The sequence below is a fragment of the Lithobates pipiens genome, unplaced genomic scaffold (genome assembly GCF_037356315.1).
Source record: "Lithobates pipiens isolate NorthernLeopardFrog02 unplaced genomic scaffold, aLitPip1_a1.2 Scaffold_19, whole genome shotgun sequence".
NCBI lineage: Eukaryota > Metazoa > Chordata > Amphibia > Anura > Ranidae > Lithobates > Lithobates pipiens.
Window position 1 is genome coordinate 59,321,872 of NW_027507764.1, and position 19,880 is coordinate 59,341,751.

A 19,880-nucleotide genomic window follows, 5' to 3' on the forward strand; every position below is an offset into this window, starting at 1 on the left:
AATAGAAAATTAACCGTGCAACACTAGTGTTCTCTACCAGTAATAATCAATAAGGGCACTTGAGGAAAAAAAAAGGGGGGGCAGGGTAGAAAGGCAGAATGGGGGGGGTACAGGTAGGAAGGGAAGGAGGAAATGTGGCTTTGGAGGGACAGGGAGAGGAGGAGGAAGGGCAGAGTACGGGCCTGGCTGGGAAAGATAGGGAAGGGAGGAGAGGGGGGGAGGGTAAGGGGAGAAAAGGAGGAGGAGGGGAAAGGGGAGAGGGGAGGAAAAAGGCTAGGGGAGAGGAAGGGGGGAAAGGGGAAGGGAAGATGAGAACTGCGAGGTAGAGAGGGAAACAATCACAGCAGGAGTGATGACTGCAGTAGTCACTAGGAATAATTAGGTCCTGAGTTATAAATCAACAGATCTGGGACATATAACAGTAGTGCCATTGGCTAGTTATAAACAGGGTAACCCAACTGAACAAAAATGGAGTAACAGGACAGACACTGTACTAGCGTTAGGATCTGCTGAAGGTAAGCAGAGAGCTCCTGGGAGAGCAACAGTAATTATCAGCTAGCACGAGTTGCGCAAGTATCTTATAACAAAAAGCTAAATGTAAACAAGCATCTTGTTGTATACCAGGGTGCCGCTAGGTATTCAAAACCCGCGGGTGTTGTCAGAAAGGTACATCCACTGGATGGGGGAGTCTAGTCAAATTCAAACTTTCTGACAACTCAGTCCCTGGGGTTAGCTCCCGCCAAGGGAACAAAAGTCAAGTTCAGCAGGGTACAAATACCTTGGGTCTAGGAAAGCCCACATCAGATGGCCATCCAGGAGTACCCCTCTGGATCGAAGATGGGCCTGATAGGTCACACTGATTTCTCCTTGGTGTGGTCACATAAGGGTGGGAAGCAGAGCGAGCAGGGGTATGTGGCAATGTAATTTCTGCTTGTAATGGCTGAGACTGTGGGGTGAGATGGAGGCCTTCCAGGAGACGCTGTAGTGCTTCGGGCAAGGTACAGGTATGTTGCTGTCCTTGGAATGAGAAGTGGATAGAAAAGGGGAATCGCCAAGCATACTTGATCTGGTGGTGCATTAGGATCTGTAGTTGTGGCTTAATGGCGCGTCATTTTGTGATGGTTAGGAGTGCCAAATCCATGAATAGTTGGTACGTGTGACCCTGGAATTGAAGGTTATCTTTATTGTGGGCTGCGGCTAGTAACTGTTCCTTTGTGCGGAAGAAGTGCAGTTTCACGATTATATATCGCAGTGGGCCGTCAGCTTGTCGGCGTGTGAGTGCCCTATGAATCCGATCTAATTCCAATCGTTCTACTGGAATCGAGGGGGATAGTTCCTGGAAGAGTGCGGTGGTGAAGGATTAGAGATCATCCACAGTTTCAGAGATGCCACGGAGGCGCAGATTTGACCTGCGGGAGTGGTTCTCCGTGTCCTGTAAGCGGGAGAGTAAAGCAGCGTTCTCTTCCCGGAGGGACGCTTACTCCTGAGCTATCTCTCGTAGGGTAAGTTTTGTGTCGTCAGCTCTAGTTTCCAGGTCAGCAGTACGCTGGCCCAGATCACGGATTTCCTGCGTCAGCCTATTTGTGATCTGGTCTGACGTGGTTTTAAGGGCTTTTTTAAGCATAGCTTCTATATGGGAAAGAAAGTCTGCTTGGGTCATACCTGATGACGGTACAGTCTGCAATATTGCAGGGCCGGGTCGGCCTCATCTTCTTCTCCGCTACTCACATGGGGCTGCGAGCTGCTGTGGCGTTGAGATGCAGCTTGGGCCTTAGCCGCCATCATGTTCATTATGCATAGGCTATTTCTGGCATTTTTACAATACAAGGTACTGTTTAATCTTTTTTTATTTTTTTTTTAAACTTTATTGCAATGTCACTAAATGACATTTGAGCTGCAGTATGATGACTGACTGAGACTTCAGACGAGCTTCAGTGTGGTGTGGAAAAATGCAAACATGCCGAATCTCTCTGCTCCAAATTTCTCCACTCTGTTGTGGTATGAACTGGGCACATAGAAAACAATTATGTGGAGAGCTGAGCTAGTCTGGTAACCTACCTTAAACATTACCTAATGCTGGGCAAAGCAACAAGTTTACTTATATTTCCCCCACCCAGCATACATACTCACCTTTCCTTTGTTACCCCCACTGCTGTATTTACATACTTGGAGTAGAAAAAATGCCAAGTACCTCCGAGTATGAAGGAACATGTGACTTTCCACACATGATAGCGCTAGGCCAATCACCAAGCACCAGTGCCATACCACTGGGAGAGTTCATAGCCTGGTGTAAGCTATTACTTAAGGGGATCATAACTTTAACAGTGTGATCCTTAGAAACACAGAGACAAGTGACCTGCATGAATAAACTATAAATTAAGGGTGTCATGATGAGGCCTCCTCAAAGGTCAGGCCATGATGCTCATTTAGTCAAAGTATATCCTCAGTGTTCTGTGTGACATGATGCCAGGCATCATTTAAACCACTCTAAACACAATAAACAGTACTAGCTCTTGTGCCTAGGATGACCCAAGAACTGGAATTAAAAAAATAATTTGAAACCACAAGGGCATCTTGGAATCGAAGAACTTCAGGGGACAACACCTAGTTATAGGTGAGGATTGTAGCTGCTTTTTGAAAATGTGTACCCCGTAACCCATAGGTGTTCAGGGAAGTACTAGCAAAACAGTAGAATACAACACAACTCTGTAGTTTTTTAATGATACCTTATTTCGGTGAAAAATCTTGGAAAACAGCAACATGTAAATGATTTCTTTACTATACTTTGTTATGCTTTTGGAATGTTCAGCGGTCTAACAAAAATTATTCATCAGTATGTGATGGTTTTATACAAGACTTAACTATTTCAACAAATGAGTACAACAAGTTCTTGTAGTCTTAAAAAAAATTCAAATTTCTAAAAGAATAAAAGGAAACCCATAGGAAAATTACGAATTTTCTTTCAAGGCTGAGAGCAAGCAGATGTTTTTGAAAAGGTAGCATGTTCAGGTGACAGTTCTTATATAATGGAGGGTGGGGCCACCCTGTGACCCCACCCCCTTTTGACACAGAGAGACTACCCTATGGCTTTCCTTGTGGTGTCAGAGGGGGCGGGTCACCCGTTCACGTAACCCGGACCCCGTCCCTTCTGACACCACGGGGAAAGCCATAGGGAAGCCCCTGTGCGCCAACGGGGAGCGGGGTCACCTGGTGGCCCCGTCCTTCCGTTATATAAGAACTGTCAGAAGAACAGAAGCGTCACACAGCACAAGACTCCCATTGAGGCGGATCATGTGGAGGATGAAGCGGAGAAAAAGAAGCCTGAGGAAGATGCCGGAAGAGAAGACTGGAGGAAGAAGCAGAGGAAGGTAGATGAAGAAGTGTGGGAAGAACAAGATGGAGGAAGAAGAAGAACACAGAAGGAAGACCAGAAGAAGATGGAAGAAGAAACAGAGAAAGAAGAAGACATTAATAAAGGAATTGTCAAAAACGGTCTCGTCTTTATTAACATTGTTGACACTTTTTTTGTGAAATGGTAGGGGTACTACCAATTCACACAGGGGGGGGGGCGTGACGTGGGGGTCCCCTTGTTAAAGGGGGCTTCCAGATTCAGATAAGCCCCCAGCTCACAGACCCCCACAACCACCGGGCAAGGGTTGTGGGGATGAGGCCCTTCTCCCCATCAACATGGGGACAAGGTGCTTTGGGAGGCTACCCCAATGCACCCTCTCAATATTGAGGGCATGTGGCCTGGTATGGTTCAGGAGGGGGGAGGCGCTCTCTCGTCCCCCCTCTTTTCCTGCGGCCTGCCAGGTTGCTTTGCTCAGATAAGGGTCTGGTATGGAATTTGGGGGGCCCCACGCATTTTATTTTTTATTTTGGTTCGGGATTCCCCTGTGGGGAAACCCCATGCCATTTTTTATCAATGAACTTTTATGTGTATTGCCAGACCGACAATTCATTATAGCTGCTAGCGCTAGTACTTTTAAGTAACTTTTTTTTCCTTTAGAAATGTCATTTTGCACTCGGACTGTTCAACCGCTTTCTCACTGGCAGCGTTTTTCAGGTACTACAATAGCGCCCGTATAGCGCCTGAAAAAAGCGGCTCCTCTCACTCGGCTTTCACACTGGAGCGGTGCTCTGGCAGGACGTCACAAAAAGTCCTGCCAGTAGCTTTTTTGGAGCAGTGAAGGAGTGGTGAACTCACTGCTCCTCCACCGCTGCTCCCCATTGAAATCAATGGGGCAGCGCTGCGATACTGCCAGCAAAACGCTGCTTCGGCTGTACTTTGCGGGCGGATTTAACCCCTTTTCGGCAACTAGCATGGGGGTAAAACCGCTCGGCTCGTGCCTGAATAGTGGCGCTAAAACGACTGTAAAGCGGCGCTAAAAATAGCGCCTGAAAAAAGCAGCTCCTCTCACTCCAGGTTGAAAGCCCTCGGCTTTCACACTGGAGCAGTGCGCTGGCAGGAAGTCACAAAAAGTCCTGCCAGCAGCTTCTTTGGAGTGGCAGCAATGGGGCAGCACTGCGATACTGCAGGTAAAACAACGGCAGTGTTTTGTGGACAGATTTAACCCATTTTCAGCCACTAGCATGGATGTTAAAGCCGCTCCGCTAGCCCCTGAATAGCACCGCTAAAATTATGGTAAAGCGGTGCTAAAAATAACGCCGCTTTACTGCCGACGCCCCCCCCCCCCCCGCGCGCACGCGTGCGCTCAGTGTGAAAGGGGCCTTCTAAATACGAGAAACGTGCATCACTTTACAAGCATACTATAGACACCCCCAGGTACGAAATTTAAAGGAATATTACACTTTTATTGTTTCACTTTAAAAATTATTAAGATCACTGCTCCAGAAAAAAGGCCATCTTTAAAACTTTTTTTTTGCATTGATCCATGTCCCCTGGGGCAGGACTCGGGTCCCCAAACACTTTTTATGACAATAACTTGCATATTAACCTTTACAATTAGCACTTTTGATTTCTCCCATAGATTTTTAAAGGTGTTCTGCAGCTTTCGAATTAGCTGCGAACACCCCAAATTCTTCGCTATTCGGCAAACGGGTGAACAGCCAATGTTCGAGTCGAACTCATGTTCGACCTGCACATAAAGCCCATCCTTACTAGCAAACCCAAAAAAAGGGAATGATCAGCAGTCTAGCCTGGAATCACCATTTGGTAATGGGCAGAAGCTATCTTCCCATAAACACAGAGGTGAGGGTAACGGGTAAGGTCTGGTACCCAACTTACTGCCTACAAATCGGGGGGAGGGCCCAGCTTGAAAAAAAAATTCCAAATTGTGTTTTGATGTCATATAATATGAATAGGCCTCTTTCACACGGGGCGTTTCAGTGATGATCCACCGTGTGGATATCTGCTTGCTCAGAGGGGATCGCTCTGTCGATCCCCGCTGAGCAGGAAGATGACAGGTCCGTCTCTACACACTGAGCAGGGACGGACCTGTCAGGGCGCCGCTCTCCCCTATGGGAGATCGGATCTCGACGGAACCCTCCTCACCCGATCCGATGACGGATGGAAAAGTAGGTTTTTCCTGAGACACACTTTTTTGGATGTGAGCGGGTCGGATGTGAGTGGACATGTCACCGCTGACATCCAACGCTCCATAGACATCTATGGAGCATCCGTTCAGGTACGCCTGGAAAACTGACAGGCGGACCTGAACGGAGCGGTAGTGTGGAAGAGGCCATACCTTAATTGTTGTTTTTTGATTATATACCTTTCAGAACACACGTTCACACATCTAAAAAACCTTTTATGACATCAAAATAATTAGAAAATCACAATAGTTTTGAATTTAAATTTTTTTGTTCCTGAAATTCATACTTTAGCAGAACCCCTAAAGCATGTTCTGAAAATATCTCACTGAACAAGAAAGTTGACATTAAGCAATAAAGTGGACAGGACCAGTCCTTATGCGGGTGTGGTTTCTAACCATTTTCTTATATAAATATTCACCAGGAGTGTACATTCTATACAGCGATATCAACTCTCCATCTGTTGAGTGACCAAGACACAAGACTGCACCATGAAAGCCACCTACTACCTGGCTCTGATTGCCATCACCATCATGTTGTTCCAGTTCACCTCTGCAGCTCCAAGTAAGTCTTCCTCACTGTTCCAGGTGCTGGAATTTTTTACAATATCGAAATATAAGATTGGTATATTTTAGAGCTGTCATTAGGTAAGGCTCACAAAGATGGGTGAGTTATATTCACTTTCAAAATGAGCATTTAACTGTTGAAATCCTTATTTTCTCATAAAGGGTTCTATGCCAGATATATTTTTTTTTTTATCATCTCAAACGTCTCTTTTCAGCTCTCCTCAGTTGGCACCTCAGTGCAACCTAGTTATTGCTAGCCTGTAACTAAGGGCATTTTTAGGGGCAATAACTCATGTGATTACCTTTGTGAATATTAAAGGGATTCTATCACTAAAAAGGAACATTGGCAGTTCAATACATAGAAAAACGTATCTTAAATTCTTACTTGCAGCAATTTTCTTCTGCAAATATGGTTTTCTGATCACTAGCATTCTGACTCAGTGTGCACACATTGTAGCTTGCAGGCTGTATGTGTGAGCCATAAAGCAGCTGTTAATGTCACAAATAAACTGATGGAGCTGAGCAAGGGAACACGGCAAAAAAAAGGGGGTTCTGGGGCCACTGGGGGTCATCATATTAAGGTATGAAACTAACACATCATCTTTATTGTTGTTTTGGAAAAAAAGAGAGAGCAGGTTCTCTTAAAGTCAAAATATCTAAGAAATCAGTCAAATAATATGTGTGTGTAATAATTTCAGCAAGGCTTTTTGAAAATAGAAAAAAAAATATAATAACCATTCCCCGACCACCCGCCATAATTTTCACATTGCACCCTGACAGGGTTGTACACATGCCCAGCATGCATGAAGCTTCACCGCTACTCCCAAGCACTTCTCTTGCAGTTACGGCACAGCTCCACATTTTAAAATTGCTATTTGACAATTAATAAAATTAGAAAACAAAAATCAGGCATCAAGAGGCAGAAGTAGTACCTACTGAATTAATGTTTTGTACCATGGATTGCTTTTCAGAGGGCTGTAAGCATTACTGACACTGTGAAAGAGCCCTATTTGCAGGGATGGACTGGCCATCGGGACTACCAGGAGATTCCTGGTGGGCCGATGGCCAGTGTGGGCCGGTTTTAGCTGCATCTGCGGTCTGGACCAATCTACCCGTCAACCGGCGAATGTTGGCGCCTGACGGGTAGATCGAGATGCATGCAGAGTAGCGCAGGAAGCATCTGTCTGTAATAAGTTTTCTCTCATGTCATGCAGCGCTGCTCGCTCCCCGGTGGCCCCTCCTCTCTTCTCCTCTATCCCCATTGGCTTGTGACATCATCTGGGATAGACCATATACTCCACACTCTTCTCCTGCACATACTACCTACTGCCACATACTCTCCACTCCTCTGCCTTAGTTGATCCTAATATTAGTGTCACTGTTGATGTCAGTGTCAGTTTAGCCAGCCATAGATGATTAGAATCTTGCCTGGTTTAGCAGTGACCGGCTAAGATTTGAATCATCTATGGGTGCTCCCCTGCATTCTGTACATAACACACCCCTGAACTATGCACTCTGTACACAACACACCTCTGCACTTCTTTGGTAAGAATAAAATACAAAATATGTATTGAAAGTGTTTTAACATATAGAGGGAGGCACAGTGGTGTAGTGGGTAGAACTCTTGCCTAGCAGTACAAAAGGGTCACTGGTTCAAATCCCAACCATGACACTACTTTTGGCATGTTCTCCCTGTGCCTGCGTGGGTTTCCTTCAGGTATTCTTCCCACACTCCAAAGACATGCTGGTAGGTAAATTGTCCCTAGTATATGAATGGGGACCTTGGATTGTGGGCTCCTCGAGGCTAGAGACCAGTGTGAGCGTGCAATGTATAGGGATAGGGACAATTGTAGACACGCACCCACACTCAGGTTGGACTGGTATCTTTATTCAACCTTACTAGCTATGTAACTTAACATTTGGTGGCCTTATACCCAAAAATTCTAAGTATGTTTTTTTTATCTCTTGGACAAAATGTGAGAAATAATATATATAACATACAATCATTCCATAAATACATACCACATACACTGAATATATAATTTGAGGAAAATATGCTTATAAAATAGTTTACCAATTTCCAATAAAAAATAAAAATAATAAAATATATATATATATATATATATATATATATATATATATATATATATATATATATATATATATCCCCGGATTTCATTTAAAAAATCTGGTGACCTTATCCTATGTCATTACACTATACTCATGCAGTCAGATTTAGATTTTTCACATTAACAAAAAGTATTGAAGTATGTTGATTTGTAAAAGAAGATTTACATTATGCTTACAGTATGCATGAATAAACAAATGGTCAAAAAGTTAATATATATTTCAGTATTTGCCAATGCACACATATTCAGGAGAAAAATAGGCCCAGGTGCTCAGCAAAGCATAAGATATATAAAATCCAAAAGATAAAAGCCACGCTCACCTATATGTGATGACATAGCCAAGTGCACAGGTCAAATATCTGCTCAATTAAAACGTCTCACTTTTGGAAAATGTTCACACTCATTCACCACACTATCACTTTTGGGTTCCATAGGTATATGCAGCGCTGAAAGCATGACATTTATGCAAATGAAAAGTCCACTATTATGTGACATAAAGAGTCCATATTCAGAAAAAACTAGAACCACTCACAGTGTATATAGGACAAAAATATGTGAATTAACTGTATCCTCCACCAATCACAAACACTCCGGGCCTCTTACCACAGACAATGGACCACTATGTTATGGGTGGTCAGATGAGCATAATATATCCATAATATCACTACTCCACTCCACTTGAATAGCAGGTAGCTGGATCTTGTATGATCCGCAAGTTCATGCATTAAAATAGAAGAAAGCAACTCCTCATGGTGTAGCATATAAAATCAGGGAGAATTTATTCCACATAAAACAATCAGAGAACTCACATTTTGTCAATAAAAACAAGCATGTCAGGAACTAAAAATGATCCTAGGTACAAATTGTTTACGACCATAAAGATGGCCATGGTCGGTGCGTGTAGCATTGTGACGTCAGATCTCCACCCATAAGCCTTTGCAGCCATCAGAGCATGGCTAAAGTCAGATGAAAAAGTGAGTACACCCCCATGGAAATTGTAGCTTTTTTCTACATATTTGAACAAGCAACAATTAAATCTTGATGTAGGTAGTGCCAAGTGTAAATAAGGCCGGCCATAGATGGAGCAAATTACTTTCCTGCAACCATGGGTAAATTACTTTCCTGCCCTCACCTGCAGGGGAGGGCAGATGAAGCCATCCCTGCCGGGAGAAAACACTATATAGCAGCCACTAGCAATAATCACAAGCAAATTCGGTTGATCGATCGATACATTCAGCCTGCCCATTATTGATTCAAATCTTGGACGAATCTATAGCAGTCACTAGCAATAATCACAAGCAAATTCGGTTGATCGATCGATACATTCAGACTGCCCATTATTGGTTTGAATCTTGGACAGTTCCTGCTGAACCCACCGAGATCCAAACTGTCTATGACCAGCCTAAAGGCAATTTCAGTTTGGATATAATAGAGAGGGATTACAACACCTTAGCTTGTTTTTGCCATCTGTGTCCCAATTAGGGAGATTCACCCTTTCTATTTGTCCTGTTTAAAAATTTGTGTTGACACCAGAACCGCAATAGAGGGGAAATCTACCAACGGAGAAACTAGTTCTGGTGACACATTGGGATTCCCTCACTTTGGAGGGGTTTCCTTTCACTTCCTACTTTGGCTATGGGATAAGAAGTGGAGGGAAATCTCCAATATGGAACACAAATGGCAAAAACAAAAATGACAGGGCTTTACTAAAATGAAAAAAAGAAAAAAAAGTTATGCCTTTAGTTACACTTTAAACAAATGACACATATAAATGACATAGTGGGATAGATTTATTAAGGCCGGGTTCACACTGCTGCGATGCGGGAACGCCGCGAATCCGCAGCGTTTTCCGGCATCGCATTACTCCCGCCGGCAGTTCACACTGCCCTATCATTAATGATATGTTAATGACACCCCCAGATCCGTCCGCATATCGCAGTGCGATCTGCCAACTCGCACAGGAATCGGATCGCATGGTGTGAACCCCCATGCGATCCGATTCTGTTGCGGACCAAAAAAAGGGTCCCGTGCGAGTTTGCTGCGGGAGCGATGCGAATTCAGCCATACTATCTGTATGGCTGAACTCGAAACGCTACGGAGATCGGATGTGATTTGCGGTGCGAATCACATCCGGATCTCCCCCCGCAGCAGTGTGAACCCAGCCTAAAGCTGATGCACACAGAATCTGGTACAGCTGTGCATAGTAACCAATCGGCTTCTAACTTCAGCTTGTTCAATTAAGCTTTGATAATACAACCTCAAAGCTGATTGATTAATATGCACAGCGGCACCAGATTCTGTGTGCACCAGCTTTAGTAAATCTCCCCCACTGAGTTCATTGTCATGATCTAGATTGATGAAAACTATCTACATTTTTCATCACTGCAGATCCATGAAATTGAAATCTAGGTATTCTAGATTAGGTGCCAATATTTTGAATATTCTTAGGTCTAGTTTATACTTGCAGTTGGTGGGTGGTAAAAAACTGTGGTTGAACATAATAGGCAAACACTAGGCTTTGTGAAACAATGTACAGAAAGCTGATTAATCAAAGATAGAGTTGTTTGATCAAAGTAAACAAAGACATTTTTTTCTTCAAACTGGAGGCAGAACTTCATCTCAACCGTGAAGCATGGCGGTAGATATGTTATAGTATTTGTTGTTTCAGAGCCTAGGCAGTGCACCATCATTGAGTGAATTACTACATTCATTCTGTTTCATATTAAAGGGTACATGATAAGAATAAAAGGCCATCTGTCCAAAAAAATTGAAGTTGATCCAGAAATGGGACTTTCAACATGTTTATGATCTGAGGAATACTTGTAAGCCCACCAAGGAATGTCTAAAAAAAAAAAAAATAGAAATAAACAGTTTTAGACTGTCCTAGTCAAACACTGATTTCATTCCCATTTAAATTATATAAAAGAGTTGAAAGGGGAATTCCCTGTAAGGAAACCCACAAACATTGCAACTGAAGGAATTTTGCAGGGAGAAGTGGTCAATGTCAGAGATTGGTGGGCAGTTAAACAAAATGCCTACAAGATGTAATTTCTGCTGAAGGAGGCAATACACAGCTACACAGCTTTGATGTTAAAGGTAAAGGTATTTTTCCACACTACATTATTATAATAATGAGATTTTTGTTATATAAATAATTGGAAAATTGGAAAGACACATTTTCTTCTGTTGTTATTCATGTATATCACATTTATCTGTAGGCACTGTCAGGGCCGTCTTTTTGCATGGGCACACTGGGCTTGCCTGGGGGGCCCCACCTCGCCAGCGACCCCAGACAGGGCCAGACTGGCCTACCGGGGTACCAGGAAATTTCCCGGTAGGTTGCCTGCCCTGGGGCCACTTTGAGTTGCGGCTGCAGCGCTCTGCTCTTTCCCCCTCTCCTCCTCCTGTGTATCATGAGCTGACTGGGTCCGTGTTCGGCAGCCATGCTGTAACAAGGTCCCGCCCCCCTAGACCGCCTCATGTAATAGTAGATTGAATCAGTGTTCCGCCTATCACACAAACCGGTCTAGGGGGATGGGACCTTGTTACAGCGCCGCCAAACACAGACTCAGTAAGCTCCGTGATATACAGGAGGAGATTCCCGCTGTGTGTGTTACCAGGCGATGGTGAGTCTGTATTGGCACAGTGATTCTGCATTCATGGGCACAGCGAGACTACATTCATGGGCACAGTAAGGCTGTAATGGTGGGCACAGTGAGGGTGCAATGGTGGGCACAGTGAGGTTGCAATGGTGGGTACAGTGAGGCTGCATTCATGGGCACAGTGTGGTTGCATTCACAGGCACAGTGAGGCTGCAATGGTGGGCACAGTGATGCTGCAATTGTGGGCACAGTGAGGCTGCATTCACAGGCACAGTGAGGCTGCAATGGTGGGCACAGTGAGGCTGCAATGGTGGGCACAGTGAGGCTGCATTCATGGGCAAAGTGAAGCTACATTTGATGGGCACAGTGAGGCTACATTTGATGGGCACAGTGAGGCTGCATTCACGGGTACAGTAAAACTGCATTTGATGGGCAATCGTGTGTGTTTGTGTAGATAGGGCACTGTATTGCCCGGGGGCCTATAAAGCTCTTAAGATGGCATGGAGCACTGTTTGAATCAGGGCTGGTGCAAGGATTTTTGACACCCTAGGTGAAGCCTTATTTTGCAGCCCCTTGGCTCTGCCCCTTACCCCACCCCTTTGTCCTTGCCCTGACCTTTTTAATGACTGCTCAAAATTTTTAAATAAAAATACCTTCAAAGTTGCTGCTTTCTCCACAAACCAAGCTTCTTCTGCAATACTCCCAGCACTCTGCCATTCCTGCTCCCAGCAATTTTCACTTCCAACCCTCTGCCATTCCTGCTCCCAGCAATCCCCACTCCCAGCACTCTGTCATTCCTGCTCCCAGCAATCTCCAGTCCCAGCACCCTGCCATTCCTGCTCCCAGTAATCCCCACCCCCAGCACCCTGGAATTCCTTAGCCTAGTCTGCCACCTCTGCTCCTGAAAACTTTGGTCAGGATATTGAGGGGTGAATGGTCCCCGATCGTGCCTAGAGCAGAGCCGGAGAAATTATCAACGATCTCCCCTCTCCGACCTCCCTCCCAGGCTGGCTGTGTCACACACACAAGGCTGATTCGGAGTTACAATTCTGCCCGACCACACTCACCCCTGGAGCTGAAGTGTCATACAGTCCAATGGCTGCATAAAAAACATAAAACAAATACTGACTGCCCCAGAAGGGCCGCACAATCACGTCTAAGGTCGGCCACTCCGCCCCCTCCCCCCAGTGACAGATGGGATAACCCCTTGGCTGGTCACGCCCCCTCACAAGTCCCCACACTGACCAGTGATATTGAAGGAGGCATGCCAGCTGCTAGGCATCAATCAGAGACCTGAGCCAACGAACTGCTTTGCAGCTGGGGGAGCCGGGGGAGGGATCTGTCAGTGTACTGCATGTGATAGTTCCCTCCCCACACCCCTGCATGATTCCTCCCTCTCCTCCTCCGGACCTCTGATATACTCGTGCAGACTTGCCACACAGGCTCCAGATGTGACATCCACTGGAGATGAGAAGGTGACAGGCCGTGGCTGCGCCCTAGGTGGCAGTGCGCCCTAGGCAGCTACCTTGTTCGCCTAATGGTGGCGCTGGCCCTGGCTTGAATAAAGACCTGAAGTTTCTCTGTTCAAATATATAGAGTATCAACACTTTCTATGAGGTGTACCTAAGTTTTCACATGACTGTCCTTCCTCCAAAACAAGTTTACTTCTCCCATCAGGGCTGAAGGTTCTTGAGTACTGAAGCAGAGTGCTGCCCCCTCCTGATCCATTGATTATATCAATAGGTCTAAAATAAGGTATTCAATTAAATAGGAAAGTTTTTATTTAAGATTTTCATTAATATGGTAATGGAAGGCATACAAGCAAATTAAACTTCAGCTTTAAACGCAGAGCTGACAGCCATTTTAGCATTTTTTTGCGCAGGTGTTTAAAAATTTTTAGACTGAAAATTACACAAAATCCTCAAGTATTATATATTTTCTGAAAGCAGACAACCTAGAGAATAACATTAGTGGTAGTTCCAATATTTTATGTTACACAATATTACTGTAATAATCTAGGAAACACTAAATTTCAGTAAAAAACACACTGCAAAATATGTTTGATGGGAGAATTTTGTCGAAAATTTCTGTGTGGGCTCCATCAGATCAGTTTCCATCGGAATTTCCGTTGCACAAAATTTGAGATCTGGTTCTTAAATTTTCCGACAACAAAATCCATTTGCGCAAATTCCAAACGTGTGTACACAATTCCGACCCACAAAGTGCCACGCATGCTCGGAATCAAGCAGAAGAGCTGCACTGGCTATTGAACTTCATTTTTCTCGGCTCGTCGTAAATGTTGTATGTCACCACGTTCTTGACGTTCGGAATTTCTGACCAACTTTGTGTGACCGTGTGTATGCAAGACAAGTTTGAGCCAACATCCGTCTGAAAAAAAAAAACCATTGATTTTGTTGTCAGAATGTCCAATCGTGTGTACGCGGCATTAGGGTAAACAAACACAATTACCCACATTTTTGGGAAAATATAATACATGATGTTGCACTTAGTAAATAGATACTGAACTTGCCAAACCTAAATTTGTGTGGGCCTGTGAAATGGTAACAAACTTCAGTTCCCAATATTTTCTATAGGCAACACTTCAAAGCCCCCTATAGGACATCAGTTTAGTGTTACGGAGAAGGTCCTGTGCTAGAATTATTGCTCTCACATCGGTGTGTGCAGTGATATATAACATGTGTATTGCAAGCAATGTTTTCATGTGTCAGCACCCCTGACATGTGCGTTTATGTTCACATGTGCATGTATGAGGGGGTTGGGGTCCTCAAAATCTTTTGGGGAATTGTATTTGCTTGGGTGTAACTTTATTTTTTGCAATTTACTTTTTTTGCATTACATAGGGGACAAAGAGTCCCCTATGTGCTGATTTTTTGGTGACAGATTCTCTTTATTGAGACATGCAGAGCCTAAAAGACCATACATGTCTCCTCTGGGCTCCACTGAATGTATTGTAACCCATTCCTTCCTACCTGGGGACAGTGACAGGGTGACCCGGAAGTGACATCATACACATCGCTTTCAGGGTCATCAGCAAGAAAGGGAGGACAGCCAGGTGTCTGCTTATCAGTTTTACACACAATCCCAGGGGCTGCAGTCATCGGATTGTGTGTGAATCGCCCTTCCTCTGCTGTCATGTCCCGACAGTGAAATGGTTAAACACAGAGCAGAGTCAGAGCCGTGACTTACCTCTCCAAAGCAGTGTCTCCCCCTAATTCAGAGAAGTGATCCCTCCCCTTTTCTGAGCACTTCATACAAAACGTAACCACTTACCGACCACGCTATAGCCGAATGACGTCATATGACGGCCTCCCATGGTCTTGCCTGCTGCGAGTTGTGGGCGGTGTGCTCTGTGATCACAGTGTCGGGAGGACACCGCTGATCACAGATTGAGGTAAAGAGCCAATCAGCTGTTCTTTACCACTTGATCAGCTGTGTCCAATCACAGCTGATCAAAGGATGTAAATAGAAGCCGGTTATCGGCACTCCTTTCCTCATGCTGACAGCATGAGGAGAGAAGAGAGCCAATGTACACTGATAATCAGGGCACTAATTATCAGTGCAGTCCCAAGAGTGCCCATCAGTGTCACCTATAAGTGCTACCTCATCAGTGCCCATCAGTGCCGCCTCATCAGTGCCTCCTCATCAGTGACCACCAGTGCTGCCAATAAGTGCCCATCAGTACCTCCTCATCAGTGCACATTAGTGCAGCCTATCAATGCCCATTAGTGCCACCTCATTAGCTCACATGAGTGAAGGAGAAAAATTACCTGTTTGCAAAATAATATAACAAACAATTCAAGGTGCAACATCGCTGAAAGTTGGAACTTGCCCTGGCCAGGAAGGGGGTAAAAGTGGCCAGTAGGCAAATGGTTGAAAGGAAACTTTCTCATGATGATCAGTGAATTGTGTGTTTGGGTATTAGCTGTAGTAAACATTTGTGTGAAAACAAAAATGTTATTAACCTCCTCCTTCGCCTGGCCGTCCCTGGATGGCCTGGTGTTTACTTCCGCAATGCGCGCCGCCGGGGGCGCGCATCGCGGAAGTATTGTATTCGCCGTGTCTCCCGGAGACAGGCAAATACAGATCGCCGTGAACGGCCAATCAAAGCGGCCGTTCACAGCGTGATCGCAGCTGCCAATGGTAAACATATGAGATCATATCCCATTGCCGTGTCTCTCCCTACTCACACAGAGACAGCGTGTGAGGAGGGAGAGCGATCTGTGTGTCAGCCCCAGTGCCAGTGTCAGCCCCAGTGCCAGTGTCAGCCCCAGTGCCAGTGTCAGCCCCAGTGCCAGTGCCATCTGTCAGCCCAGTGCCATCTGTCAGCCCCAGTGCCAGTGCTATCTGTCAGCCCAGTGCCATCTGTCAGCCCAGTGCCATCTGCCAGTAGTGCCAGTGCCGCCAGTGCCACCTGCCAGCACCAGTGCCTGCCGTCAGCCCCAGTGCCGTCAGCCCCAGTGCCACCTGCCAGTGCCACCCGTCAGCCCCAGTGCCGCCCGTCAGCCCCAGTGCCGTCAGCCCCAGTGCCGCCAGTGCCGTCAGCCCCAGTGCCTCCAGTGCCGTCAGCCCCAGTGCCACCTGCCAGTGCCACCTGCCAGTGCCACCTGCCAGCACTAGTGCCACCTGCCAGTGCCACCTTCCAGTGCAAGTGCCATCCGTCAGCCCCAGTGCCGTCAGCCCCAGTGCCGTCAGTGCCGCCAGTGCCACCTGCCAGTGCCACCTGCCAGCGCCAGTGCCACCTGCCAGCGCCAGTGCCATCCGTCAGCCCCAGTGCCAGTGCCGCCAGTGCCACCTGCCAGTGCCACCTGCCACCACCAGTGCCCCCAGTGCCGGTGCCGCCAGTGCCACTTGCTAGTTCCACCTGCCAGTGCCACCTGCCAGCGCCAGTGCCATCCGTCAGCCCCAGTGCCGCCAGCCCCAGTGCCGCCAGTGCCACGTGCCAGTGCCACCTGCCAGTGCCAGTGACACCTGCCAGTGCCACCTGCCAGCGCCACCTGTCAGCCCCAGTGCTGTCAGCCCCAGTGCCGCCAGTGCCAGTGCCACCTGCCAGTGCCACCTGCCAGCGCCACCTGCCAGTGCCATCTGCCAGCCGCAGTGCCATCTGCCAGCCCCATTTGCCGGAGCAATTAGCCAGAGCAAATAGCCAGCACCATCTGCCAGTGCCATCTGCCAGTGCCAGCCCCAGCCCCATCTGCCAGCGACATCTGCCAGCGACATCTGCCAGCCCCATCTGCCAGCCCCATCTGCCAGCCCCATCTGTCAGCCCCATCTGCCTCCAGTGCCATCTGCCTCCAGTGCCATCTGCCTCCAGTGCCATCTGTCAGTGCCACGTGTCGTCAGTGCCACGTGGGGTCACTTTGTGGGCATTTCCATTGCCCTGGTGCTCCAGGGCCTTCAAAACTGTAGTAGGTGGTTGAGAAATAAGATGTGTAATTTATGCTCCTAGAACGCCTGATGGTGCTATTTCAATATTGGGCCTCTGTATGTGGTCAGGCTGTGTAAAAGTCTCACACATTTGGTATCGTTATACTCAGGAGGAGTAGTAGAACGTATTTTGGGGTGTCATTTTTGCTATATACATGCTATGTGTTGGAAATATCTTATAAATGGACAACTTTGCGTAAAAAAAAATGCGTTTTCATTTTTTTTCCACATTTTCCCAAAACTTCTGGAAAAAAAATGAACCATTCAAACGACTCATTATGCCTCATAGATTATACGTTGGGGTGTTAGCTTTCCAAAATGTTGTCACTTTGTGGGCATTTCCATTGTCCTGGTGCTCCAGGGCCTTCAAAAATGTAATAGGTGGTTGAGAAATGAAATGTGTAATTTATGCTCCTAGAACACCTGATGGTGCTATTTCAATATTGGGCCTCTGTATGTGGCCAGGCTGTGTAAAAGTCTCACACATTTGGTATCGTAATACTCAGAAGGAGTAGCAGAACGTATTTTGGGGTGTCATTTGTGGTATACACATGCCATGTGAGAGAAATAACCTATTACATTGAAAATTTTGTGAGAAAAAAAAAAAAAATCTTCATTTTGCAAAGAATTGTGGGAAAAAGATGACAACATCAAAAACCTCACCATGCATCTTAGTAAATACCTTGGAATGTCTACTTTCAAAAAAGGGGTCATTTGGGGTGTATTTGTACTTTCCTGACTTGTTTGGGTCGCAAGAAATGAGATCGGCCACCAGTACATCAGATGTGATAAATTTTGTGCGATTCGCACCACAGCTTGTAGACTCTCTAACTTTCACAAAGACCAAATAATATCCAATAATTTGGGTTATTTTTACCAACGATATGTAGCAGTATAAATTGTGGCCAAAATTTCTGAAAAAAAATTATAATTTGCAAAATTTTATCACAGAAACAAAGAAATATGCGTTTTTTTTTCAAAATTTTCGGTCTTTTTTTCATTTATAGAGCAAAAAATAAAAACCCCAGAGGTGATCAAATACCACCAAAAGAAAGCTCTATTTGTGGGAAAAAAAGGACACAAAATTCATTTGGGTACAGTGTTGCATGACTGAGTAATTGTCATTCAAAGTGTGAGAGCGCCAAAAGCTGAAAATTGGTCTGGTCAGGAAGGGTGTTTAAGTGCCCAGTAAGCAAGTGGTTAATTAGTAGTAAACAAAGGTATACACCATCAGTATAAAAAACATAAATTAACAAAAATGAACTAAAATGCATCAAAATCCATTTTATTTTTTCTTTAAAGGAAACCTTGGTGACAATGAAGACCTCGGTGACAGTGAAGACCTCGGTGACAGTGAAGACCTTGGTGACAGTAAAGACCTCGGTAGCAATGAAAACCTTGGTTACAGCGAAGAAGAAAACCCCAGGTATGTCAGAAGAATTTGCTATCTTTTGGGGTTCCCTCGAAATTGCTGAGAAAGCAGTGAAGCCATCAGATCAGCAGACCAGTATATCCAGATGAGTGGTCAGCAATAGCAGCGTCCATAATTGCTCATTACTTTTTTTTTATTTACGTGTATGTAAAGGCTATTTTAGTTTTGTATAGGAAAGAAGGGTTAGAACCTCTGTCAGGCTTTTATTGCTGTCTGTGTCCTGCTGAAGAGATTCACTCTCTGTATAGTATGCATTGTACTCTTCTTTTCTTTTGATAAATGTATTTTTTGCTGTTGTTTGAAGAATTTGGAAAGAACTAAAATGCATTTTATCAGTCAGCACTGTTTTTGGTCTGTCAATAAATATGTGATCATAATTTGTATAATGTGGTGGAGATGATATTGTTCTGTTATGCCTCTATGATTTATGGTTCTGCTGTTAAGTGAACAATGCTTGTTGCTGACCTACTGAAATAAAAAATAAATACATACAATATGTCAAAGAATACTACAAATATCTCCACTTTACTGTCTCCTACATTCTGTACATCTACACACAGAGAAGATATGTGATTCATTAAAGATTTTCTATGCTAGAAATACAGCTTCATTGATGGCAGAAATGATTGGGTAAGATTTTGCACCAAAACAGAAACATTTATGAGATATACAGCGCCTTGAAAAAGTATTCATACCCATGGACATTTCCCACATTTTGTCATGTTACAACCAAAAACATAATTGTATTTTGTTGGGATTTTATGTGATAGACCAACACAAAGTGGCACATCATTGTGAAGTGGAAGGACAATGATAAATAGTTTTCCAAATAAATATCTGAAAAGTGTGGCGTGCATTTGTATTCAGCCCCCTTTACTCTGATACCCCTAACTAAAAGCTAGTGGAAGCAATTGCCCTCAGAAGTCACCTAATTAGTAAATAGAGTCCACCTGTGTGTAGGTTAATCTCAGTATAAATACAGCTGTTCTGTGAAGCCCTTGGAGGTTTGTTAGAGAACCTCAGTGAACAAACAGAATCATTAAGGCCAAGCAACACACCAGACAGGTCAGGGATACAGTTGTGGAGAAGTTTAACCACTTGCTTACTGGGTACCTAAACCCCCCTCCTGCCCAGACCAATTTTCAGCTTTCAG

General features: G+C 45.0%; 1 long non-coding RNA gene across 1 annotated transcript; it reads left to right on the plus strand.

Annotated features, from left to right (window-relative positions):
- Positions 1 to 5,980: 5,980 nt before the first annotated feature.
- LOC143998202 (uncharacterized) lies at positions 5,981 to 19,242 on the plus strand. Its single transcript, XR_013277777.1, has 2 exons — positions 5,981 to 6,117; positions 18,598 to 19,242. It is a non-coding gene; the product is annotated as an uncharacterized LOC143998202 (long non-coding RNA).
- The last annotated feature ends 638 nt before the right edge of the window (positions 19,243 to 19,880 follow it).